Genomic DNA, 27,352 nt, shown 5'->3' with positions numbered 1-27,352 from the left:
TCTCATACCGAAAATATGTAAATTCACTCTGGTATTTTAAATTGAAAATTTCCCTTATGGCTTTTTAAGTTCCACCTCTTAGGTTCCACAAAGGAAAGTTTATTTGAAGAGTATCCACTGATATGGTTAAATTGAGTAAAGTCTATTTTTCATTGAAAACCTGATTTGCAATATAAGCATTAGAAAAATCAGAGATACCTGTAGAAAGTTAACAAAACCACTAATACTAACAATTCAGTGTAAAAAGCCACTTTTCAGGAATTCCAAATGTAACACAATTTATTCAACCTGTACTAGCTCTGGCTTTCTATCACCTTAGTCACAGAAAAAATTAGCCTATCAGTCCTTAAATAGGCTTTCTAGAACCCATTTTTCTAAGCCCAGATGGTCCCGGACCACAATACAATGGTATGACTTAATAATTTTGACTTCACAATGATGCAAAAGTGATATAGGCATTCAGCAGAACTTGTACTTTGAATTTTGATCTTTTCCCGGGCCTGTGATAGGCAGTATGATCTTCTTCCACGCTAGGTGGTGGCAGCAAGCCATAGCACCCAGTCAGCCACGTGATCATGAGCATTAACAATCAATGAAAAAAAAAACAAAAACCAAAAAACAAAAATCCCCCCTGCGGAGGCAGGCTGGTGTTGTGGGGGGAGGCGGGGGGCGTGCAGGGCTGCCCCTCCCACCGCACGTTAAAAAAAAACAAAAAAAAAATCAATGGTGTACTGTGCTAGCTAAGTTTTTTTGGATGTTGTGTTTTCCCATCCCATCATGTCTATAAAACCCCATTTTTGACTTACATTTTCTACTTAATATGGGTTATCGAAATGTAACTATAAAACCCCATTTTTGACTTACATTTTCTACTTAACATGGGTTATTGAAATGTAACTCCATCATAAGCCGAGGTACATCTGTACTACTATAAACAACTAACATTTGAAAATCTGTATGTAAAGAACTATGTGGAATGCTTTATATACTTTATCTCATTTAAATATCACAACAAATTAACAAAGACTCGCAATCCTCCCTCTTGCAGCACAGTGGTTAGAAGGGGCAGAACAGTTCTCTACGCTTCTGTAAGTGCAGTCAGCAAAAGGCCAAATGGATTCATATATTACTAAGTCCAACAGCAAAATCAAGATCAGTATCCCCAGCCCCACAGGATGACACCAAGCCAGATGAGAACACCAAACTGTGGCCATTTTATAGCCAGCAAGTATACCCCACAAGGTGCTAAAGTCCTATGCACAATTGAAACCAAGGAGGCAGATGAGAAACAGCTTTGTGACTGTTTCTCACCGGGCTGCTTTTCTCTCACTTTGTTCTTGGAGGACCTGCAGGGTGTCCTGCCAGAATATGGGTCAGCCTGTGATTAAGCCTAAGCTTTGCCTCCATGGTCTATGAGAAGAGCAAGTCATCAGGGCACCATGGTGAAGCTGTTCACCTACAACTCTGCCTTCCCATCTTTCATGTATCCAGCTACAAACTCTATTCAGAACCACAGGCCATCCAATCAGATATCCTAATCCATTGTACTTTGTCTTAGGCAACACTGGATTAAAAAGTGCCTGCAATTGTGATTCCCAGCAGGATGATCACACCTATTGTGGAGGACATACCACAACATTCCCCATGCAGAGCCAAGTCAGCTAAATATATCCCAACTACCAAGCTTCACCAGTGAGAGCCACAGGGCTTTCTCCCTAAAAAAGGGAGAAATAAATTGCTCTACTTTTTCTGACTCATTAACACAGGTACAGCATGAAGTGCTGGCAATCACATATATCTTGACTGGCCAGCAGGACGTTCAGACCAATGCAACAGACTATCATCATTCAGGCTACAATATTGACACTAGTCTGTTGTGCCTTCAGAGCAGAGATGCCAGAGACAAATTTTAGGCCATATTTTCTATTTGTATTATTCCCTAAAATGGGAATTAAAGACGACAGAGAACACATGAAGCGGAAGCCAGTTACCCTACCAGAATTCTGCCAAGTAATTCATTTTGGAGCCCTCTGGATACCCACCTCAAGAAAACATCTACTAAATCAAGCTTGTCCAATCCGCGGCCCATGGGCAGCATGCAGCCCAAGACGGCTTTGAATGAGGCCCAACATAAATTCATAAACATTCTTAAAACATTATGAGATTTTTTTTTGCAATTTTTTTTAAAGCTCATTAGCTATTGTTAGTGTTAGCGTATTTTATGCGTGGCCCAAGACAATTCTTCTTCCAAAGTGGCCTAGGGAAGCCAAAAGATTGGACACACCGTGTACTAGAGGTCTGGTTATCTTAAATATCTGAAAAGCGCTGACAAGCACCCCCAAGTACACATGACACATCAGTGTGTGGCAGGCGGGTACAAACCATATTAAGACAATACTGTGTTGAGGTAAAAACTGTATTCGAAGTATCACTTTTTTTTTTTGAGACGAAGTCTCGCTCTGTCACCAGGCTAGAGTGCAGTGGTGTGATCTTGGCTCACTGCAACCTCCACCTCCTGAGTTTAAGCGATAAGCGATTCTCCTGCCTCAGCCTACCCAGCAGCTGGGATTTCAGGCACACGCCACCATGCCCAGCTAATTTTTGTATTTTTACTAGAGATGGCTTTTCACCATGTTCGCCAGAAGTATCGCTTCTTCATCGCTCCTATTATGAGTAAGTCAATTTTCTGCCACTAGAGATAGACAAAATGCCTTCAGTGGAACAGCAGAGTTCCTCTAAACCATGCAATTGAGGGTAGTTGTCCAGGTTCTTGGTGTCTTGAACAAAGAACTGAACAAACCACAAAAGCAAGGCAGCCAAAGCAGAGACTTATTTTAAAGGAGAGCACACTCCACAGGGTGGGAGCAGGGGCAGCAGTGGCTCAAGACAGTCAAGTTACATAATTTTCTGCAGTTTAAATACTCTCTAGAGGTTTACCATTGATTCACTTTATGTAAATGAAGTAGTGGCCAGCCACTAGCCTGATTGGTTGTGGGAGGGGACCAATCAGAGGTACTTTCATTTTCTGACTGCCACTCAGCAACTTTGACACAGAAAAAGGAGGGGTTGAAAAGGGAGTAGCCGGCAGGGAGCAGTGGCTCACGCCTGTAATTCCAGCACTTTGGGAGGCAGAGGCACGCTATCACTTGAGGTCAGAAGTTCGAGACCAGCCTGGCCAACATGGTGAAACCTCGCCTCTACCAAAAATACAAAAATTAGCACGGTGTGGTGGCAAGTGCCTGTAATCCTAGCTACTTTGGAGGCTGAGGCAGAAGAATCGGAAGCGGAGGTTACAGTGAGCCAAGATCACACCACCGCACTCCATCCTGGGCAACACAGTGAGATTCAGTCTTAAAAACAAAAAACAAAAAAACAAAACGACAAAACTACAATAAACAAGACCATATAGTACTGACACAGGACAGGCATTGATCAATGGAAAAGAACCTAGAACCCAGGAGTAAACCCTCACATTTATGGTCCCTAGTAAGGAAGGATCAGAATCCAGGATATCTTAAAAACGTACAACTTGACAATCCAAAGACAACACAAATCTAAGGCCAAAAGTTTTGAATAGATACTTCTCCAAAGAAATCAATATGCACATAAAAAGATGCTTAACATCACTAATCATCAGGTAAATGCAAATCACAACCACAATGAGCTACCACTTCAGGCTCACTTCTATGGCTATAAAAGTTAAGTGTCTATGGATGTAGACCAACCATCTCTCAAACATTGCTGTATAAAATGGTGCATGTCTATTCACAATAGCAAAGACCCAGAATCAACCTAAATGCCCATCAATGGTAAACTACATAAAGAAAACAGTACACATACATTAGGGAATACTATGCAGCCATAAAAAAAGAATGAGATCACGTCCTTTGCGGGAGCTTGGAGCTGGAGGACATTATCCTTAGCAAACTAACACAGGAAACCAAATATTGCATGCTTTCACACGTAAGTGGGAGCTAAATGATGAGAACACATGGAAATGTGGAGGCGATCAACACACTGGGGCCCATAGGCGGGCAAAGCGTGGGAGGAGGGAGAGGATTAGAAAAAAACAACTAATTGGGTACTAGGCTTAATACCTGGGTGATGAAATAATCTGTTCCACAAACCCCCATGACACAACCTTACCTATACACGTACCCCCAAATCTACACATGTACCCCTAAACATAAAACAAAAGTTAAATAAAAAATAAAGTGGTAAATCTACTTTGGATAATAGCCTGGCAGTTCCTCAAAATGTTAAACAGTTATCATAACCAAGGAATTCCACTCCTAGGTACTTACCCAAAAGAAATAAAAACACACATCTACGTAAACACTATGAATGATCATAGCTGCACTATTCACAGTAGTCAGAGTGAAAACATGTCAAAGGTCTGTTAACTGATGGAAGAATAAGCAAAAGTGGCATATCCATACAACGGAATATCTGGTAATAAAAACGAATGAAGTAACATACATGTGTTAACATAAATGAGCCTTGAAAACATGCTGGATGAAAAATATTATGACTTCAATTATATGAAGTGTTCAGAATATGCAAACCTACAGAAGTAGATTAATGGTTACCTAGGGAAAGGTGCGTTGGAGAAAATGGGGAGTTACCACTATTGAGTATGGACATATTTTGGGGGTAATAAAATGTTCTTCAATTGATAGGGGTGATGGGTGCACAACTCTGAATATACTAAAAACCACTGAAACTGTACACTGGGTGTAAATGGGTGAATAAATGGCTTATGAATTTTATCTCTAACTATAGTTACAAAAGGCATGCTCTGAACAACTTGAAGCTTGCATCTGGAGATGTCAAGGGCTGGCCCAGTAGAGGGATGGTCTGCCTGAAAACCAAAGCAGAGGACAGCAGAGCTCAAAGATACAGTGTCCCAAATCTTTAAAACTCTCTTTCAGATTTAGATCCTGGATCCATCAAAACCCAAAGGTTATGCTCCATGAACTTTTTTTGAGACCAATTCTCGCTCTGTCGCCCAGGCTGGAGTGCAGTGGTGTGATCTCAGCTCACTGCAACCTCCCCTCCTGGGTTCAAGCAATTCTCCTGTCTCAGCCTCCTGAGTTAGCTGGGTCTACAGGCGCATGCCACCACACCTGGCTAATTTTGGGGTTTCACCTTGTTAGCCAGGGTGGTCTCGATTTCCTGACCTCATGATCCACCTGCCTTGGCCTCCCAAAGTGCTGGGATTACAGGCGTGAGCCACTGCGACCGGCCCATGGACTTTATTTTCTGAGACAGAGTCTCACTCTGTCACCCGAGCTAGGGTACAGTGGCGTGATCTCGGCTCACTGCAACCTCTGCCTCCCGGGTAGCTGGGATTTCAGGCATGTGCCACCACGCCTGGCTAATTTTTTGTACTTTTAGTAGAGATGGAGCTTCACCATGTTGGCCAGGCTGGTCTCCAACTCCTGACTTCAGGTGATCTGCCCACCTTGGCCTCCCAAAGTGCTGGGATTACAGGCGTGAGCCACTGGACCTGGCCCTGATCCATGAACTTTAAAAGTATATCATCTAATGAATTCTCCTTTGGGGCTTGAAAAATAATAATCACCTTATGGTTTCTGTTTCTTAAAACTTAACTGGACAATACAATTTCTTTTAATAGACTTTGTCATTTTAATCACCTTATTTACAAATGAAACCTTGTAATTTGATACATCAAGAGAATCTTGTTACCGGCATTAAAACTTTGAGATCATGAAAACCAGGAGCATAAAATGTATAGTTCCAATCTCACTTGAGGTATTTACCTCAACAGCCTCCAACTTTGCTCTTCACTTACAAGTACACTTAAGGTATTAGGAATAGTATAAGTATTGCATAGTTGCCACCCAACAAAGCATTTAGAATTCCTCAAGGTCCAAGATTCTTTCTTCACAATCTTCTTCCAAAGTGAATGTTAACTTGTGTATCTATAAGCCAGGGTTAGTCAACTGTTCTCCTGGACTTATCTCAAAATGAATACGCTCCCTGTCTGTTTTACATAACAGAGTGTGCCTCTAATGGGGGAGGAAGGGAGCCCTGATTAGATTCTTGAAATTCACCTTCATAAATGCTTTTTTTTTTTTTTTTAAAGACAGAATCTTGCTCTGTTACCCAGGCTGCAGTACAATGGGGTGACCTCCGGTCACTGCAACCTCCACCTCCCGGGTTCAGCCACTTGAGTAGCTAGGATTACAGGCATGTGCCACCACTCCCGACTAATTTTTGTATTATTAGTAGAGATGGGGTTTTGCCATGTTGGCCAACTTGAGGCCAGGGCTGGTCTCGAACTCCTGGCCTCAAGTGATCTGCCTGCCCCAGCCTTTTAAAGTGCTGGCATTATAGGCGTGAGCCACCACACCTGGCCTACAAATACGTTTTAAGCAACATTAAATCAATTCCCTAAGCATTTGAGCTCCAACTATATCCAAGACACTGATAATCTAGTAGGGAAGAGAAATTCCTGTACAATCACATAGATAATGTAGAAGAACAAAGCTTTGGGGCAAGTTTGTCCTGCCTAGGAATTTAGTGGAGGCATTTTTTATTTCAAACAAGCCTGCAGGTAAATCCAGATGTGGACCAGTAGTGACGGGTACTTCCTAACAAAACAAGACCTACAAAAAAGAGAATCTAAGAGGATCTACAGTGATGGGTTTAATCAACAAAAAGCTCATAAATTTAGAGCTTAAATGAACCAGCTGAATTTCTGCTAAGACAGCATTACATGTCCCAGGCCACAAAATCTATTTCCTCTAACATGACAATAGCTAACATTTATTGGGCACTTACCATGCACCAGGAGCTGTTTAACTGTGATATGCATGAAACTCATGTAACTCTACCATAACAATCCTATGACATTAGTGCTTGTCCCCATTTTATAGATGAGAAAACAGGCAGAGGTTTATTTTCCAGGGTTGGCTGAGTGCTACAGCCAAGATCTGAACCAAAGCAGTGTGGTTACAGGGACCATGGTCTTAATCATTAGGTGAGACTTCCTAACACACTTTGTGGTTACAGATGAAAGCCCTGGACATGACCACTTTGGCTGCACAGGAAGCATCCTTCCAGAGTGGTGCCCCGTGCCACATTCCCCTATGTGCCACCAACAGTAATAAAATATAATACAAAACAATCAAATAAACACAGCACAGACTAAGCAGACCTCTGCCCAGGTAACTTCCACCACAATTACCTTACCACAGACCTCTTTCCTTATTTTGCTAAGATTAACAACTGATTTCTCAGTACTATGCCAACAACATTTCTTCTCAAGCTTTGTTGTCAAATCCATTGAGTCCCACAGTTTAATTTTTAACCAATGTTGATTCACTGAGCTAGTAATTTTATTCGGTAATAGGTAAATTACTCCATAGTTGAGTGTGAATAACTGCCTGGTTAAATCAGGGCGGGTTTCTTAGAGGTGATACACTTACCGTTAAGCACAACTTTACTCTTTAATTATCGTGTACCTTCCCATTTCCCTCCAAACACGTCAGTCCCCCTCCACACAGTATTTACTTCTTTGGTCCTAGGGACAGCAAGAAACATTTTATAATAAAAGAGCACATGCTAATGTGTTTACTAAATATGACATTGCTGTGCAAAACTCTTTTAAGGCTGCACTGAAAGCATGCTAAGTTTACTGAATTCTTATTAAGTGTCCTAAGTAACCGAAATAGAAACTAGGTCTGGCCTGAAAATACCATTCACTTAAGTTAGAATTTATGTGCGCTCCTCTAGGTCCGCTATTGTAGTATCATTGCAAAACAATAATACTTTATCTCTGCACTTGTCTTTATTGGATTACTATTAAATAGAAAGAAATCCAACTGCACAGGGGAAAAAACCTAAAACCTTAACATGCATGCACATTAACAGTGAATGAAACATGATTAAAGCTAACACATTTAGCAGAAAAATGCAATCCCCAAATAAGCTCTGCGGCCCGCCTACTGAAATGCACCCGCCCGCCACAGAATGAAAATGCGCCTCAAGCTCATACACATCCTTATATTAAGACAGTATGCACTCGATGTACTACAAATAAATTGTTTCCACAGAAATGATTCCCCGAAAGTTTGCTGCTAAACTCAGGACCCTAAGGACGTTTGCTTAGGGAATCCGTGTCCCTCGAGAACACCTAAGATGGGTATGCGTTTGTTCATTTAAAAATGCCTCAAGGAACTAACTATTGCTGAGGAACAGAAAGCATCGCCGGCGCAGAAGCGTTCGCGGACCACTTGGAGATAGATGCCAGTACAGCAATTCTGTTCCAGGAGGCTTCGGCTTAAGAGGGCCGGGGAGGAGGAGAACGCTCGGGAAATAGCAAAAAGAAAAAAGATTTTTTTTTTCACTCCAGCGACAGGAAAGCCTTAAAAACATAAGCAGCTCTCATACCCACCCGCCTCACCAGCCGCGCCTCGCAGTTCAACAAAATGCGTCCTAGCCTTCGCCACTCGCGACCTCTACCGCGCAGAGCCAGGCAATGAGGGAAAACAGCCAGCGAGGCCCGCCCTCCGGTGCAAGGCTCGGCGTCCGCGGAGGCCTAGGGCCGGCCCCGGTGCGGCGGGCAGAAGCGAGCGCTGCGGCCCGGCCCAGCTCCCTCGGGCGGACGGCAGGACTTGAGAGCCGGCGGAGCCCGAGGCCCGGGTTCCGGGGCCGCCCGCGACTGTGTCCTTGCCGCAGAACAAAAGCGCTCTGCGCCGCGCGCCGGCCCGGGCCGCGAGCGCCTCTGGCTCTCGTCCCCCGCCCCGCCCCGCCCCGCCCGGACCCCGGAAGGCGGAGGGACCTCGGGGTGCTCGCCTCACACTTACCGACAAAGAGGAGAGGACCACCCCGGCAAGCAGGGAGAAAGCCGGCGGCCTCCCGGGCCCCAGAGTTTAAGTCAAGTGGGGTCCGCCTCCAGGGGCGGGTCGAGGAGCCAGGCCCAGGAGCCAGGAACAGCTAGGCTCCGCCTCACGCCCGAGGCGGTGGCTGCGAGGGCCGCGCCGCCGCGGTCCTAGTGCCACCCGAGAAGCCGCGGACCCGGCCCGCAGATCGCACCCGGGCTTGCAGAACGCTTTCATCTGCCCGCCGCGGAAATCTGCAGCGATCTTCTACCTTCAACGTGCACCAGCAGCACCCAGAGGGCGTGTTAAAGAGAGATTGAGAACCACCAGCAAAACTGCTGATTCAGTAGGTTTGGGGTGGGGCTGAAAAATGTGCATTTTTAACAAGTTCCTGAGACCGACTGTTGCTGCTGGCCTCAGGACCAATTTTTTCTATAAAGCGCGTGGAAGTCAGCGTGCACCCAAGAGACTGTTAACCCTTAAAAAAAAAAAAAAGAAATCAACAGGTTAGAGGCAAATAAGTGTGAAAGAAAGTGGATAGTCTATTTGGGGATTCTGAAAGTCCCTGAGGAAAGTTGACTTTGGAGACCAGATCACGAAGCACGACCTCTTAATTGCCGACCTTTTGTTATAGATTAACTCCCTTATTTTCTTGTTCCCAGCTCAGACCAGATGGCATCTGAGATAAAATACGCCTTGAATAAGATAAATGACCGCTTGACTATTACATCCTTAATGTGGAATGTTAAATAGACCCTTCCCAAAAAGAAACACTGCCTAGAACCAATCAAATTGCTATGCGTTAACCTTCTATGGAAAATGTTGACATCCTGTTAAGCTTCCCAGACCCTGCCTGTATAAACGACCTTCAAACTTCTCCCTTTCGAAGCACTGACACCCATCTTTTGGAGTCTGTGTCGTACTAGGTCGCCATCCTCAAACTTTGCACTCAAATAAACCAATATTTAATCGTATTGCCCGAATCTCATTATTAAGGTTTACATAAGTGTTTACTCAGTAATGAAGGTTGCAACCAGGATAGCAAATCAGAGATCGTGCCACTGGAGAACGGCAAGGGAGCTTATGTTTATAGGAATTTACTTGTTACATAAATTGTCAGATTATTTCATTGGTGAATTAAACGAAGAAGTCTTTAATCATTACTAGAAGGGTGCGTTTGCGTCTGTCAGAAACAAAACAAAAAAATTGTATACAGAATATTCTTTTTTGGGGGGGGGACGGAGTCACGCTCTGTCGCCCAAGCTGGAGTGCAGTGGCGCGATCTCGGCTCACTGCAAGCTCCGCCTGCCAGGTTCACGCCATTCTCCTGCCTCAGCCTCCCGAGTAGCTGGGACTACAGGCACCCGCCACCACGCCTGGCTAATTTTTTGTATTTTAGTAGAGACGGGGTTTCACCATGTTAGCCAGGATGGTCTTGGTCGCCTGACCTCTTAATCCGCCCGCCTTAACCTCCCAAAGTGCTGGGATTACAGGCGTGAGCCACCGCGCCGGGCCAGAATATTCTTAAAGATTGGGGGTGGCCAGGCTTGGTGGCTCAGGCCTGTAATCCCAGCACTTTGTGTCACGCGCGTCCGTGTGAAGACACCACCAAACAGCTTTGCGTGAGCAACAAGACTGTTTATTTCACATGGGTGCAGACGTGCTGAGTCCGAAAAGAGAGTCAGCAAAGGGTGGTGGGATTATCTTTAGTTCTTATAGGTTTTGGGATAGGCTCCGCGGAGCAATGTTTTGCAGGCAGGGGTGGATCTCACAAAGTACATTCTCAAGGGTGGGGAGAATTACAAAGAACCTTCTTAAGGGTGGGGGAGATTACAAAGTGCATTGATCTGTTAGGGTGGGGAAGAAACAAATCACAATGGTGGAATGTCATCAGTTAAGGCTGTTTTCACTTCTTTTGTGGATCTTCAGTTGCTTCAGGCCATCTGGATGTATATGTGCAGGTCACAGGGGATATGATGGCTTAGCTTGGGCTCAGAGGCCTGACAGTTTGGGAGGCTGAGGTGGGTGAATCACTTGAAATCAGGAGTGTGAGACCAACCTGGCCAACATGATGAAACCCTGTTTCTACTAAAAATATAAAAATTAGCCAGGCGTGGTAGTGGGCACCTGTAATTCTCAGCTACTCGGGAGGCTGAGGCGGGAGAATCGCTTAAACCCAGGAAGCAGAGGTTGCAGTGAGCCGAAATCACGCCACTGCACTCCAGCGTGGGCCACAGAGAGAGTCTGTCTCATGAAACAAAACAAACAAAAAAAGATTGGGGATGGGGGGGTGGCTTATGCTTGTAATCCCAGCACTTTGGGGAGGATCACTTGAGGCCAGGAGTTCGAGACCAGCCTGGCCAACATGGTGAACCCCATCTCTACAAAAAATATACAAAAAACAAAAAAAATTAGCCAGGAGTGGTGGCATGCACCTGTAGTCCCAGCTACTTGGGAGGCTGAGATGGGGGGATCACTTGAGCTTGGGAGGCAGAGGTTGCAGTGAGCCAAGATTGAGCCACTGAACTCCAGCCTGGGTGACAGAGTAAGAGCCTGTCTCGGAAAAAAATAATAATAATAATAATATTGAGACCAGCTTTCTTGGGTTGTGTGTTGTTGAGAAAACGGTTGTGTTAGATATGAGTTCTAAATTTCCCTTCAAAGAATCAATATGTCAGTATGGTCAATTCTTTGCCTTCTACTTTTAAACTTAACTTCCTCGTAAAGCAACCTTTTTCAATCACCTGCTCCACCCTGACTCATTTCAATCACCTGCTCCACCCTGACTCATTCCCATTACCTGCTCCACCCTGACTCATTCCGATTTCCTGCCCTGCCTTAACCATTTTTCCTGCCAAACCGCTCACCCCATCACTCTCTTTAAATTAGCCAATCAGAATTAGTTCAGCCTGTGCGGTCTAACCCTAGCCAACAGGGGAAGGACACAGTGGCAGAGGCCAGGTGTGTCAGGAATAAGAACCCCTTCCCCTCCCTTGCCCAGGTGTGCGCTCACCATTCCTCCATCTGTGAGGGTACACTCATCTATAGAAATACATTGCCGCCGGGCGCCGTGGCTCACGCCTGTAATCCCAGCACTTTGGGAGGCCGAGGCAGGCGGATCATGAAGTCAGGAGATCAAGACCATCATGGCTAACACTAAAAAATACAAAAAATTAGCTGGGCGTGGTGGCAGGTGCCTGTAGTCCCAGCTACTCAGGAGGCTGAGGCAGGAGAATGGCATAAACCCGGGAGGCAGAGCTTGCAGTGAGCCGAGATTGCGCCACTGCACTCCAGCCTAGGCCACAGAGCAAGACTCCGTCTCAAAAAAAAAAAAAAAAAAAAAAAAGAAGTACATTGCCTTGCTGAGAATTAAAAAGAAAATTTATATTCGAGTGCTATTTCTTTTGCAACACCGAAACTTTATTTGTAACAGTTGTTTGTGAAGGAAATGTTTTTCACAGTTTCTTCGTGGGCCTCAAAGTTTAGCAGCAGCTCAGCATGGAGTCAATAGCCCAAGATGGAGTCACTGATACCAAGCCTGGAAAATTGCTAAGCTGCATAAGGAGACTCTTTTTTTTAACGCTATTGCGGTAAGGACAACGTTCATTAATGCAGAGGAATCTTTTCAAAGAAAATAAAATAGACTTAGGGTTTTTATAGGAGGAAGTAAACAAGGAAATCTTGTCTGAATGATTAAGGGATGAGAAAGGGCAGAGGTGGTTAGTGCTTGTGATATAAGAGGGCAGACTATTCCTTTGCGCTTGAGGTTTGTTGGTTTTGGTTTTTAATTTTTGTAGTCTTCAATATCTCCTATATCCACCACCATCACCACCTCCTCCATATGGATCTCCATAATCTTTTCTACCATAATCTCCCCTCCCACCACCATCTCCTCTGCCTTGGAAACCTCCTTTACCACCTCCATCCCACTTCCTCCTCACTACCTTCCTCCCTCTCCCCCACCACTTTCCCATCCTCCTCCACGCCAGCCACCTCTTCCACTTCCACCCCCACAGCCTCTTCTACTACCACCTCTATCTCCACGACCACCACCCCAACCACCCCTTCCGCCACTGCCCTCTTGTCTCTTTGCCAAGGGGGCATTTCAGAGGGTGGTGGTTCAATTTCATTTGGCCAGCCTTCCCTGTCAGGCACCCTTCCCTTCAGCACCTTATTAATGGCACATGCCATCTTCCGGCTGGCTCCACTGCTTGTCCTAATGATCTTGGATAGATCATCATGAGCAGCAAGTAGATGCACCATTATAATCGCTGTCTTGGGTGACAAAGCATAACACTTAGGCTGGTAAATTCTTGCTGTGTCATCTGTTCTTACCTTGGCTGTATCACACCGTCCAACGGACTGTATTGCCGCATCTAATCATTTCATAGCATTCGCTGGAGGCACTCATGTTCACAGGAAAGAGCATCATTGACTCTTTCCAGTTGTTCTGCCTGTTTCAAATTTAAATTAATTTTCAGCAGAGTGGTTTTCTTTAATTTTAATTAAAAAATTAACAATTTTTTAAAATTTGAAATAAGATGGCATCTTGTTATGTTGCCCAAATTGGTCTCCAACTCCTGGGCTCAAGAGATCCTCCTGTCTCTGCCTCACAAAGTGCTGGGATTATAGGCATGAGCCACCATGCCCTTCCTGTCTTTCACCTTTGATTCCACTTGGTTTAGCATAACCAGAATGTCAGAAGTTGTTTACTTGGGTACACCAAGGTTATCACACAGAACTTGAACTTCCTGATAAATTTCATTATTTTTATCTAATTGAGAATTTTAATGTTTCTTATTCTGTAATATCTGTGAAGCTTCAAGTCCTGTACTTAAAAATAATAGGAGTTTCAAACAGTCCTTTTTATATTTTTTTATTTACAGTGGCGTGATCTCGGCTCACTGTGGGCTTGACCTCCTGGACTTAAGCAATTCTTCCACCTCTGGCCCCCAGGTAGCTGGAACAACAGGCATGCACCACTACACCCAGCTAATTTTTGTATTTTTTGTAGAGATGGGGTTCACCATGTTGCCCAGGCTGGTCTTGAACTCCTGGACTCAAGCAATCCGTCTACCCTGGTCTCCCAAAGTGCTGGGATTACAGGTGTGAGCCATTGTACCCAGCCAGTCCTCCTTTTTTAAAATGATCTTTAGTATCTCCTGATATGAGTACAGAATATGGACATGCCATTTCTTTTAAAAAAATCATTTACCTCAAGCTGGAAGCTCTCTAGATCATCTCTTCCAGTAGAAGTCATACTTTCTTCCAAGTTGCATAATGATTTTATTTGAAAGACTAACCATATCCCGTATAGGAATTTATATAGTTTATATATCTATTCCTTTACAGTATATACCACCTTCTCCCTGTATAAAAGCCTATATATATAATCCTATACAGTATATGCTCCTACATATAGTCCACTCTGCTGCCTTCATAAGGGCTTGCTCCTCTAGCAATGGTCCCTTGTACCCCAGCACCTCCAGTGTGCCTAGCACATCTCCGTCTGTTGTTGGTTCAGGACCCGGCTCCGGCCCTCTGATGGCTCTTTGGCTCAAACCTGTTCAGTGCTCTTAAGCATGCCCCAAGGTTTGAATCTTGTTTTGCAGCTCCCTAGTGATACAACTTTGTGGGAAAATCACTTCATTTTTTTGCTTCTCTTGCTGATCTGAAAAATGGGGATAAAAATAATACTTACCTCGTTGAATTTTTGAGATAGTTACATGAATTAGTACATATACCTCACTAGGAGCAGATCCTGGAACATAGCTGGACACACTTGGCTCAGATAAGGGATTTTCTAGCACCTAGCCACGCAGGTCAGCAAGCAAAAACAAACCCAAGGAGAGGGACTTTTGTTGCCGGAAATTCTGATAGGGACGCCGCCCCTATACAGCCTAAGGAGGGCTTAGTGTCCAATAGGATTTAATGTCCGGGAAGCTACAACTCTATTTGGGATAAAGTGGCTGATCTCTCTGCCATGTAACCTTGTCTGTACTTGTGCTGATTTTATCCTCTCTCTGCTAGGTAAGTAAAGGTTGTCTGATTTTTCCAAAAGTGTTTGATCTTTGCACAGTCTTAAAGTACAAGTGATATTCATCAGTAGAGTAGTCTTAAATGGTCACCAGTAAGAAACTTGCAAAGGGAGAATGCAATCTCATGGACCTGAAAGTTTGTTTACTCAAGAGCCAAGCTTTACACTGTCTTCTCTTTAAGAGATTTACAACCTAGTGTGCCAGAAAGCCTTGTCAACTGGTCAGGCTTGGGAAAGATTCCCCTCATAGATTAGATTGCTCCATACTATGCTCCCTTTCATAAATTACGGGATCCTCTCCCTATGTTACCCAGCATTCAAAAACAAAGCCTCTCTTAGATGCTATCTGAGTCTTTCATGAGCATAATACTTAGCCTTAAGGCTTGTTAAGTCTTTTTTTTTTTTTTTGAGACGGAGTCTTGCTCTGTCACCCAGGCTGGAGTGCAGTGGCAAAATCTCGGCTCACTGCAACCTCCATCTCCCAGGTTTAAGCAATTCTCTGCCTCAGCCTCCCGAGTAGCTGGGATTACAGGCACCCGCCACCAGGCTCAGCGAATTTTTTGTATTTTTAGTAGAGATGGGGTTTCACCATCTTGGCCAGGCTTGTCTTGAACTGCTCACCTTGTGATCCACCTGCCTTGGCCTCCCAAAGTGCTGGGATTACAGGTGTGAGCCACTGCAACTGGCCAAGGCTTGTTAACTCTTAAACTTATAAAACATGTTTCAGAAAATGTTTTAATGACATCATTAACATATCTATAGTAAAAATTATTTTGGTTTGCAAAAAAAATGCCTATTATTCATTTAAGTTGTAAATGAGGTCATTAGTTCTTTTTCTTTTCTTGATTGCTCCCTATAATCTGTTTCCCCTTCTTCTTCCTTTTTTTTTTTTTTTTTTTTTTTTTTGAGATAGAGCCTCACTCTGTCATCCAGGCTGGAATGCAGTGGCATGATCTTGGCTCACTACAACCTCTGCCTCCCTGTTTCAAGCGATTGTCTTGCCTCAGCCTCCCAAGTAGCAGGGATTACAGGACCGCACCACTACACCTGGCTAATTTTTGTATTTTTAGTAGAGATGGAGTTTCACCATATTGTCCAGGCTGGTCTAGAGTTCCTGACCTCAAGTGATCTGCTTGCCTCAGCCTCCCAAAGTTCTGGGATTACAGGCATGAGCCACCACACCAGGCCTCCCCTTCTTTTTTGTTTGTTTCCCCTTCTTATTAGTAATAGTTAGCCGGGTACAAAGTCAGTTTGTATGTAGTCACTTGGAATGTAAGTAGAGATTATATTCCCCCAAGTCTCTCTTGCAGCTAGATGTTGTCAAGTTTCAGTTCTCACAATGACATATAAGCAGAAATGTTATATGCAACTTCTGCCTAAGGGAATGGCTTACTGTGAAACTCTTCTTACATTTACTTGGATTGGAATGTAGAAATGGCAGTAACTTAATTTCAACCATGCAAAAAAAAAAAAAGAAATAACTCCTGAGGGAAGGAACTCTTCTCCATAAACCTCTTTGGTAGTTTGGTAGAGCCCATGGACACCTTCTTAGAATAATCTTTTTTTTTTTTTTTTTTTTTTTTAGACGGAGTCTTGCTCTGTCGCCCAGGCTGGAGTGCAGTGGCGCAATCTCAGCGACAACCCCTGCCTCCCAGGTTCAAGCGATTCTCATTCCTCAGCCTCCCTGAGTAGCTGGGATTATAGGCATGGGCCACCATGCCCGGCTAATTACAGACAGAGTTTCACCATGTTGGCCAGGCTGGTCAGAAACTCCTGACCTCAAGTGATCCACCCGTCTCGTTCTCCTAAAGTGCGGGGATTACAGGCGTGAGCCACCATGCCCGGCCAGAATAATCTTTTGAATGCATAAAATAAAATACGTGAGATTACAAAGGAAATTAATTCAAAATGAAAGTTATCAAATATTTTAAAAAATCAAATGTGTAAGATGTGGTTAGGCTCGGTTTCCCCACCCGAATCTCGTCTTGAATTATAATCCCTATAATCCCCATGTGTCAAGAGAGAGACCAGGCGGAGGTAATTGGATTATGGGGGTGGTTTCTCCCATGCTGTTCTCATGATATTGAGTGAGTTATCTTGAGATTTGATGGTTTTATAAGGGACTCTTCCCCCTTTGCTCAGCATTTCTTCCTGCCACCTTACGAAGAAGGTGCTTGCTTCCCCTTCTTCTGCCGTGATTGTAAGTTTCCTGAGGCCTCCCCAGCCATGTGGAACTGTGAGTCAATTAAATCTCTTTTCTTTGTAAATTACCCAGTCTCGGGCAGTTCTTTATAGCAGTGTGAAAATGGACTAATACAGTATTTATACATTTCTTTAAAGGGGAGAAGGCATGTGGGAAGGAGTGGGTAGGGTGGTGAGGCAAATGGTTATACTTTTGTGGGACTATTAATTAATTAGAGCTCAGTAAATCTACATTTTATACAGATAAGGTGATTATATTATAGAGAATTCAGAGAAAAAGGGAGTAGAGGAAGAATCAGTTATGCAAACGTCTCAGGGTAGGTGGAGGAATGATTTGTTCTGCTCCTGGGAAGATAAGCTTGTAATTGACATTATCAGTGTGATTCTAGCAAACTTTAGTTTTAGGAGCTAGACTTAGATGGTAGACCTAAAGTTACAATGGACATGTTCTTGTTTTATGGGAGGATGTACATCTTGAAAGGTTTTGAGGCCAGCAAAGAGTTTACTTGGGAAAAAATTTATGAGGACCGTCATCTGGAGATGGTATCAGGCCTTCTGCCTTTCTGTGAGGGTCTGGGTAATGTGTGATGCTTTGACACCAGGTTGTAAAGTAATAGCTATCTATTTGGGAAAAGGATAGCAGTGCTGCATGACCCAGTCTCTAGGCATAACTTTTCCTTTGCATAACAAGTTTGGGGGTCCTAAGATGTTTTTATTTCTCCTTTACAAGTCACAGGGCCTGCTCAGCTGAAGGAGCCCTGCTTCCAACCGTCTCACAACTTTGAATCATCACCTCAGCCTTTTTTTTTTTTCTCTTTTATTGAGATGAGTTCTCAGTCTGTTGCCAGGCTGTAGTGCAGTGGTAAAATTACGGCTCACTGCAGCCTCAACCTCCCAGGCCCAAGAGATCTTCCCACCTCACCCTCCAGGGTAGCTGGGACCACAGGTGTGTGCTAGCACGCCTGGCTAATTTTTGTATTTTTTTGTAGAGATATGGTTTTACCATGTTGCCCAGATTGGTCTTGAACTTCTGGGCTTAAGTGATCCACCTACCTCAGCCTCTAAAAGTGCCATGATTACAGGTGTGAGCTACTGTGCCTTGCCCATTTAAGCCTTTTTTTTTTTTTTTTTTGAGACAGAGTCTGACTCTGTTGCCCAGGCTGGAGTGCACTGGCACAGTCTCAGCTCACTGCAGCCTCCGCCTCCCGGGTTCAAGCCATTCTCCTGCCTCAGCCTCCTGAGTAGCTGGGACTACAGGTCCGGGCAACCACGCCTGGCTAATTGTTGCATTTTTAGTAGAGACAGGGTCTCACCATATTGGTCAGGCTGGACTTGAACTCCTGGCCTCAGATGATCTGCCCTCCCAAAGTGCTGGGATTACAGGTGTGGGCCACTATGCCCAGCCCCACTTAAGCCTTTGTTATCTTTATTGTCCTTGGTATAAGCCTCTGGATATGATTTTTTTTTACTACTCAAGGTTCTCACAGATGACCTGGGCTCATAGTTCCAAGAGATTTTTGGGGCCTGTGTATTTATTTCTTCTTTGTTCTTTTTATTTGAATATGAGCTCAATGTTGTGGGGTAAATAGAATTAAATATTGGATCCTGTGGCAGAATCTTACTGAGGACAGTCTACAACTTTAGTGGCTGTTCTTGTGAACTTTGGATGTGAATAAGATAATCCATTTTTGGCACCTTAGAATCAATGGTTAAACGTTCCCAGATATTCAATACTTAGCATTTGTAAATGACCAGGAAGAGCCCTCTCAAAGGAAAATTCTAAAATAGCTTCTATTAAGGACTTATTAGAAAAGGCCAACAAAAATGTAGAGGACCTAAAGGCCAACCTTTAAATCTCTTCTCCGTCTCTTGCCTAACCTGGGATTAACTTACATCCTAGACCCCTGGCCCTCAACTTGCTCCTGCCTTTCTATTGGGGGAGCCCACCCCCAATATTTCAATATAGGTTCTTTCTATTTTTCCATAAGTGTTGGCCGGCCGAGAAATAAGGAGAGACAGTACAAAGAGAGGAATTTTATAGCTGGGCTGCCAGGGGTGACATCACATACCGGTAGGACTGCGATGCCCGCCTGAGTCTCAGACCAGCAAGTTTTTATTAAGGGTTTCAAAAGGGGAGAGGGTGTAAGAACAGAGAGTAGGTACAAAGATCACATGCTTCAAAGAGCAAAAAGCAGAACCGCTGATAAGAGTCTAACAAAGATCACATGCTTCTGAGGGAACAGGGCAAAGGGCAAAAGCAGAACCACTGATTAGGGTCTAACAAAGATCACAGGGCAAAGGGCAAAAGTAGAACCACTGATAAGGGTCTATGTTCAGCGGTGCACGTGTTGTCTTGATAAACATCTTTTTTTTTTTTTCTAGTTGTCAAATAATCCTTTATTGAAATATTTTCCTTTGTGCTTAACTGGCTGGGCATTCCACAGCACCACTGTTGATGTCATCTATGACGTCATGAGGGTGGTGGCCAACAACATTACAGCCCACAGACTGGGCAGTCCCCAGGATCTCTTTAATGGTTCCAGAGAGTTCTCTGGCTAAGGATCAGTGCCGCATCGGTCAAGCAACGATCTCATCAAAAGTTATATTCCTACTTGTTTAATATTTTTCTGTTTCTTTCTGTCTCTTGGTGCTTCCTTAAGGGCTTTGATGATCAGGGCAGAGGCAGAAGCCACCACCTCAATCTGGGCCTGTCTGTTCTGAATGGTCAGTTTCACTGTAATCCTCAGGCCCTTCCAGTCACCTGTTGCCTTGGCAATGTCATCACCAACCTTTTTTGGAGACAGATCAGGGGGCCGATCTTGGGGGCCAGTGCAGAAGTGGCACTGACTTCACCTTCGGTGCACCTCAGGTATACGACTTTGATTTCGTTAGGGTTGAACTTCGGCGGCATGGTGGAGGAGGCTGGTGTCGGATGAACCTGGATTTGGGATGACTAAAGAAAGTTGCACCTTAGCCTCCTCCGAGGTGAAAGCTAAGAGTGATAAACATCTTAAATAACAGAAAACAGGGTTTGAGAGCAAAGAACCAGTCTGACCACAAATTTACCAGCACTGAGTTTTCCCAACCCTAGTAAGCCTAAGGGTTCGAGGGCTTATCTCAGTCCTTATCTCAACTGCACAAGACAGACATTCCCAGAGCGGCCATTCATAGACCTCTCCCCAGGGATGCATTCTTTTCCCAGGGTATTAATATTAATATTCCTTGCTAGGAAAAGAATTTAGCGATATGTTTCCTACTTGCACGTCTGTTTATAGGCCCTCTGCAAGAAGAAAAATATGACTTTTTGCCCAACCCCGCAGGCAGTCAGACCTTATGGTTGTCTTCCCTTGTTCCATAAAAATTGCTATTATTCTGTTCTTTTTCAAGGTGCACTGATTTCATATTGTTCAAACACACATGTTTTACAATCAATTTGTACAGTTAACACAATTGTCACAGTGGTCCTGAGGTGACGTACATCCTCAGCTTACAAAGATAACAGGATTAAGAGATTAAAGACAGGCATAAGAAATTATAAAAGTATTATTTCAGAACTGATAAATGTCCATATTAAGATGAAATCTTCACAATTTATGTTCCTCTGCCGCGGCTCCAGCAGGTCCCTCCATTCGGGGTCCCTAACACCTTTCTTCTACTCATTCCCTTCCTGCTGTGTCTTCCTTAGGTCCTCTTCGCTTTCCTCCATTGCTCCTTCCTAAACACCCCCCTTTCACTGGACAATATCCCTTCGCGATGCCTTACACCTAAGTGATGATGATAACCAACTTAGCTAAGCTTATTGTTTTAAACCTTGGTCAAGTTCAGGTTTGCATAATCTAGTTAAGAACCTTCTAAATCCTCCTACGTAGGAGGAAAATTCATTGAAGAATTTAGGATTATTTTAAGAACTTATAGGATGGAGGCCTGGTGCAGTGGCTCACGCCTATAATCCCAGCACTTTGGGAGGCCAAAATGGGCGGATCACGAGGTCAGGAGTTCAAGACTAGCCTGGTCAATATGGTGAAACCCCATCTCTATTAAAAATACAAAAATTAGCAGGGCATGGTGGCACATGCCTGTAGTCTCAGCTACTCAGGAGGCTGAGGCAGAAGAATCACTTGAACCCGGGAGGCGGAGGTTGCAGTGAGCCAAGATCATGCCACTGCGCTCCAGCCTGGGCAACAGCGCAAAACTCCATCTCAAAAAAAGAAAAAAGAATTTATAGGATGGATACTGTAATCTCTATCCATGAGTTCATCTCCTTACAGAATTCAGAGATGATGAAACTCTTATATAATTAATGGATCTTCTCTTATGCTCTCCAGATAGAAGATCTTGAAGAATTTTTATTTTTTATATATATTTTTAAGAGACAGGATTACGCCATGTTGCCCAGTCTGGTCTCAAACTCCTGGGCTCAAGCTGTCCTCCTACCTCAGCCACCCAAAGTACAGGGATTACAGGTGTGAGCCACGGTGCCCAGCCAAATCTTGAAGAATTAGTTAGGGACATAACTTCTCAAAGGATAAATCCAGTTTTGTTTTGTTTTGTTTTGTTTTATTCTGTTTTGTTTTGTTTTTGAGATGGATTCTCACTCTGTCGCCCAGGCTGGAGTGCAGTGGCATGATCTCGGCTCACTGCAAACTCCACATCCCGGGCTGAAGTGATTCTCCTGCCTCTGCCTCCCAAGTAGCTGGGATTACAGTCGCCTGTGACTGTGCCTGGCTAATTTTTTTATTTTTAGTAGAGATGGGGTTTCACCATCTTGGCCAGGCTGGTCTTGAACTCCTGACCTCGTGATCTGCCCGCCTTGACCTCCCAAAGTGCTGGGATTACAGGTGTGAGCCACTGCGCCCAGGCATAAACCCAGTTTTATCAGACTAAAGTGAATTATCTTGATCATGACATCATCATGCAAAAGGGAAAGTCTCTTTTCCTTCAGAGAAAGGAAACTCTTTATGATTTTACCTGGCCAATTACCAGAACATAATTTAGAAAATTTCTTGGACTTGTGATATTGTAGACACTGGATTCTGAATTTGTCTATACTGGCTCCCCCTTTCTATAATCAAAACTAGTTGACACAACTGAGTTCTTGTCCCAAATAAACTCACTACCCTTGAATTCCCTAATTGTTATAAACTCTACTTTCCATTTGTGTATAAAAAATCAGGAGAAATTTTAAAGGTGTTAACAGCATGATGGACATCAAAGACCCGTTTTTTGTTACATTTTCTCATTTGGCCCCGTAGCAGTTGCCTACCCTCTTTGGGTACTTGCAACTGCAAAGTTAACTAAAGCCACTGAAGACTTAATCTTAGTAGCTTCACTTAACCTCATTGTCATGCCATTCAGACCTTATTGTTCTTTTATTTTTTAGAGATGGAGCCTTGCTATGTTGCCCAGGCTGGTCTTGAACTCCTGGGCTCAGCGAACCTTCCATCTCAGCCTCCTGTGTAGCTGGGAGTACAGGCAAAAGCCACTGTGCCCAGCTCAGCCCTCATTCTTGAATGAAAACACCACTTTTCTGCCTCTAGATTTGAGGCAGGAAAATAGGGTCTGGAGGCAGGGAACCTAAGGCCTATTGCTGACTGGATATCAGAGGCTACTCCCTTTGCAACCCCTCCTTTTACTGCATGGCAGTTGAAAAATGAAGGTACAGCCAGGTGCGGTGGCTCACACCTATAATCCCAACACTTTGGGAGGCTGAGGCTGGCGGATCACCTGAGGTTGGGAGTTTGAGACCAGCCTGACCAACATGGAGAAATCCCATCTCTACTAAAAAGGCAAAATTAGCTGGGCATGGTGGCGCATGCCTGTAATCCCAGCTACTCAGGAGGCTGAGGCAGGAGAATGGCTTGAACCTGGGAGGTGGATGTTGCGGTGAGCTGAGATTTCACCATTGCACTCCAGCCTGGGCAACAAGAGTGAAACCTCTCAAAAAAAAAAAAAAAGGAAAAATGAAGGTACTTCTGATTGGTCCCCTCCTGCATCCAATCAGACTGGTTCTTGGCCACTACTTCATTTGCATAGAACCAACGGGAAACCTCTAGAGGGTATTTAAACCCCAGAAAATTCTGTAACGGATACTCTGAACCACTTGCTGGAGATCGCTGCAACCCTGGGGAGTGTACTTTCATTTAAAATAAATCTCTGCTTTCACTGTCTTGCTTTGTGTGTTTGTCCAATTCTTTGTTTAAAATGCCAAGAACTGGGACAACTACCCTCAATTGGTAACATATTTTGGTGAGCCAGCCAGGAGGTAAGCCCAAAGTTTAGGATTTATTTTTCTCTTTTTCCTCTTTCTCTTTGTCACTTCCTTTCCAATTTGGGATCCTTGGCGGACAGCACCTAAGCATGGAGGCAACAGCATGTTTCTGGCCAGGGCCACTCTACAGTGAAACTGAAAGGTTTCCATGTGGAAGCGCCTGACTGCCACCAACTGGCTTGAGACCAAGTCCTTTACTTTTTTGGTCTTCAGCGGCCATTTTCTAGTAGACTGTTGGTAATTGAAGGCAACTGGCTGGGGCCACTCTCTGGTGTTACCTGAAGGCCAAGGAGTGAGTGGGGATGGCTGCCTTGCCTGGAACGGGGAAAGACTCTTTTCTGTCTTTTCTGGTTATAGTCCCTGATCCCTATGTGTGACGTAATTGGCAGTGGAAGCTCACCCGGGGCTAACTCATACATGTTTCAGGTGACTTAAACCTTCTTTCCTTATGCTGAATTATTTCCTTCCCTACTCGACTGGCTAAGGACAAATCAGAGGGCTTGGGCATGTTGTAGATGGCCTATGTGAGTCATGGGGGTGGATTCATAAGAGGGAATTTATATAAAATTTAATCTTGCCTAAATGTAGGGAGTTAAAGAATTGTTTTAAGTTGGATAGGAAAAGAAATCCAAAGGTTTGACTACAAATTAATTCCAGAAGTCAAGGCCTTCATCCAAGGACAAGAGGGAAAGCTCATAGTGGGCCATCAGTGGTGGAGGGAACCATTCCAAAGTGGTGCTGGCACCCATGTGAGTTCAGCGACATCTGACAGGCTAAGATGGGGCCCTTAAGGGGTATGCCCCCTGGGAACCCCAGTCAGGGGCCAGAATTTTTCCAGGGGGATGCCCCAGCTAAAATTTCGGTTGCCTAATGAGCCCTCGACTTTTCAAAGTTCTCTTCTCTTTTCCAGACCACTATGGGCAACTCTCCATCGATTCCACCTGATTCCCCACTTGGCTGCATCCTCTAGGATTGAAATCAATTTGACCCTGACAATCTAAAGAGAAAACGTATGATTTTTGTTTCTGCAATACTGTTTGTCCCCATTATAAGCTGCCCAGCCTGGAACAATGGGTGGTCAATAGTAGCCTTAATTATGACACCATCCTGCAATTAGACCTATTTTTTAAAAGGCAGAGCAAATGGTCAGAAACCCCATATGTATAGGCCTTCATGGCCCTATACCAAAACCTAATAATTCCCCCAAAGGGAAGTCCAAAGGCAGAACTAGATATTATAGATGACCCCCTTTTACAAGGACCACCTGTCTCTCTGGGTGAACAGCAACTGCCACCATATAGCCCCTTGCCAAGTGTTCCTGAGGCTAAAACCCAAACACTGGGGACCCTACTCAGTCCCCCTCACACTCGGAGGGGAACAGCACATTCAACTCTCCCTCTAGCCCTGCTACCCCTTAGGAAGTAGCAGGAGCCAAGGGGCCAGTCCTAGTGCAGGTCCCCTTCTCTATAACTAATATACAATAATGTAAGGGAAAGTGAGGAAGCTATTCTGAGAATCTGAGGAAATTCGTAGATGGGCTCCAGACTTTGACCTTAGCCTTTGATCTCTCATGGAGGGATGCTCAATTCATTCTAGCAATCTGTTACACCTCCTTTGAAAAGGAATGCATCCTTGAGGCTGCCCGCCAGGAAGCAGATAATTTATTTGCCTGAAACCCTCAGGGCAATCACCCAGGACCAGACACAGTCCCTACTACTGATCCTAACTGGGACTATAACACACCCATGGGAATGAACAACTGGGCTAAATTTCTTTAGGCTCTCCTTGGAGGAATGAGAAAGGGAATAACTAAAGCAGTAAATTTAAAGTAAGGTGGGGGTTACACAGGGAAAGGAGGAAAATTCAGCCATGATTCATGGCAAGCTGGAGGAAGCTTTCAACAAATACACTAATCTGGACCCTTCTTCTCCCAAAGGGAAAATATGAATGGCACAGCATTTCATTAGCCAATCTGCCCCAGCTATTAGACATAAGCTCTAAAAACTACAGATGGGGCCACAAACTAATCAAAATCAGCTTCTTGATACCACCTTTATGGTTTATAACAATCGTGACCTGGTGGAAGGAAAAAGGGAGCAAAACACAATGGCAAGCAGGCTGGGCGCAGTGGATCACGCCCGTAATTCCAGCACTTTGGGAGGCCGAGGCGGGCGGATCACCTGAGGTTGGGAGTTCAAGACCAGCCTGACCAACATGGAATAACCCTGTCTCTACTAAAAATACAAAATTAGCTAAGCCTGGTGGCACATACCTGTAATCTCAGCTACTCAGGAGGCTGAGGCAGGAGAATCACTTGAACCCAGGAGGCAGAGGTTGCAGTGAGCCAAGATTGTGCCATTGCACTCCAGCCTGGGCAAGAAAAGTGAAACTCTGTCTCAAAAAAAAAAAAAAAGAAAAGAAAAATGGCAAGCCAAAATTATGGCAGCCATTATTGGCGATGCTGTGAATGCCCAAAGAGTGTCCAAAGGAAACCAGAAGAGCCATAAGGATAATGCCAGCAAGGGCTCTTGCTTCAAATGCAAGAAAGCTGGGCATTGGGCAAAGGATTGTACTAAGCATATGCCAGGCCCTTGCCAAAAACGTGAGGGTACTGGTTATGACCCCTGGCACTGGAGGATTGACTGCCCCAGTTCCCACTGAGGGGCTCAGTCAAAGCTCTAGCAGTGCAAAAGGAGGAATTAGATGAAGACTGAAGGGGCCTGGGGTCCTCCTCATTGCCCCTGTCCAGGAACATCGTAATTACTACTGAGGAGCCCCAGGTAACTCTTGCTGTGATGGGCCCCCAAATTCAATTTCTTTTTGATACAGGAGCAAATTAGTCTGTCCTTACTGCTTGTGCAGGAAAACTTTCCTCCCAGTCCATGAGTGTTATGGGAATGGAAGGAAAGCCACAAACAAGATTCTTCACTCCTCCTTTGATTTGTCAATTTGAGAAACAATTCTTCCAACAGGAATTTCTAGTAGTACCAAGCTGCCCAGTCTTCCTGTTGGGAAGAGATATTATGGTTAAAATAGGGGCACTACTACAATTTAAGCATCACCCAGTGAAATTGCTAATAGTCAAAAATACAATGTCCCAGACCACATTAATAAACAGGCTACCCTGCTAGCATGGTATACTGGGAAACTGGGGAAGGCTAAAACAGAAGTGTCAGTCAAAACACAGCTTAAAGACCCCAGCTATCTTCCCAATTGGAAATAATACCAAGCCAGGGCCGGGTGCAGTGGCTTATGGCTGTAATCTCAGCACTTTGGGAGGCGGAGGTGGGTGGATCATGAGGTCAAGAGATCGAGACCATCCTGGCCAACATGGTGAAACCCCATCTGTACTAAAAATACAAAACTTTGCTGGGTGTGCTAATGCACACCTGTAGTCCCAGCTACTCAAGAGGCTGAGGCAGGAGAATCACTTGAGCCCGGGAGGCAGAGGTTGCAGTGAGCCGAGATCACGCCACTGCATTCCAGCCTGGTGACAGAGTGAGACTCTGTCTCAAAACAACAACAACAACTACAAAAAAATACCCAGCTAGGCATGGTGTCTCATGCCTGTAATCCCAGCACTTTGGGAGGCCGAGGTAAGTGGATCACCTGAGGTCAGGAGTTTGAGACCAGCCTGGTCAACATGGTGAAACCCTGTCTCTACTAAAAATACAAAAATTAGCTGGGCATGGTGGCACATGCCTGTAATCCCAGCTACTTAGGAGGCTGAGGCATGAGAATCGCTTGAACCCAGGAGGTGAAGTTTGCAGTGGGCCGAGATTGTGCCACTGCACTCCAGCTTGGGCAACAGAGTGAGACTCTGTCTCAAAAACAAAAACGAAAATAAGAAACCAATTAAGCTGGAAGCAAGAAAAGGCTTCATAGTTAAAATAGTTGAGATATCCAGAGCTGAGATATTACTTACCCATGGGCTCTGAAAACCCTTCAATTCTCCCTGCAACATCCCCATCTTATCTGTTCTAAAGGCTTTGAGGG

General features: G+C 44.5%; 1 protein-coding gene and 2 pseudogenes across 12 annotated transcripts in view; all 3 read right to left on the bottom strand.

Annotated features, from left to right (window-relative positions):
• Nucleotides 1-9,203, bottom strand: part of RESF1 (retroelement silencing factor 1) — a 34,266-nt gene extending 25,063 nt beyond the window's left edge. For 3 of the 12 annotated variants that reach the window (XM_054527075.2, XM_054527073.2, XM_054527079.2), the window contains exons 1-2: nt 8,835-9,068; nt 7,455-7,549 (exon numbers count right to left, since the gene is read on the bottom strand). The gene's annotated coding sequence lies outside the window, so the exon portion shown is untranslated. Of the gene's footprint in view, nt 1-7,454; nt 7,550-8,422; nt 8,764-8,834 lie in introns of those variants that run through there. The other 9 variants (XM_063712106.1, XM_063712104.1, XM_002823089.5 and 6 more) reach the window with 8 other exon arrangements.
• Nucleotides 9,204-12,761: 3,558 nt separating this feature from the next.
• On the bottom strand, nt 12,762-14,619 carry LOC100457738 (protein FAM98B-like; annotated as a pseudogene).
• A 4,865-nt stretch (nt 14,620-19,484) lies between these two features.
• Nucleotides 19,485-19,999, bottom strand: LOC100455568 (large ribosomal subunit protein uL11-like; annotated as a pseudogene).
• Between the last annotated feature and the right edge of the window lie 7,353 nt (nt 20,000-27,352).

The sequence above is a fragment of the Pongo abelii genome, chromosome 10, assembly GCF_028885655.2.
Source record: "Pongo abelii isolate AG06213 chromosome 10, NHGRI_mPonAbe1-v2.0_pri, whole genome shotgun sequence".
In the NCBI taxonomy this organism is placed as follows: domain Eukaryota; kingdom Metazoa; phylum Chordata; class Mammalia; order Primates; family Hominidae; genus Pongo; species Pongo abelii.
Note: the sequence above shows the minus strand (reverse complement) of the source record. Positions and strands in the feature narration are given on the sequence as shown.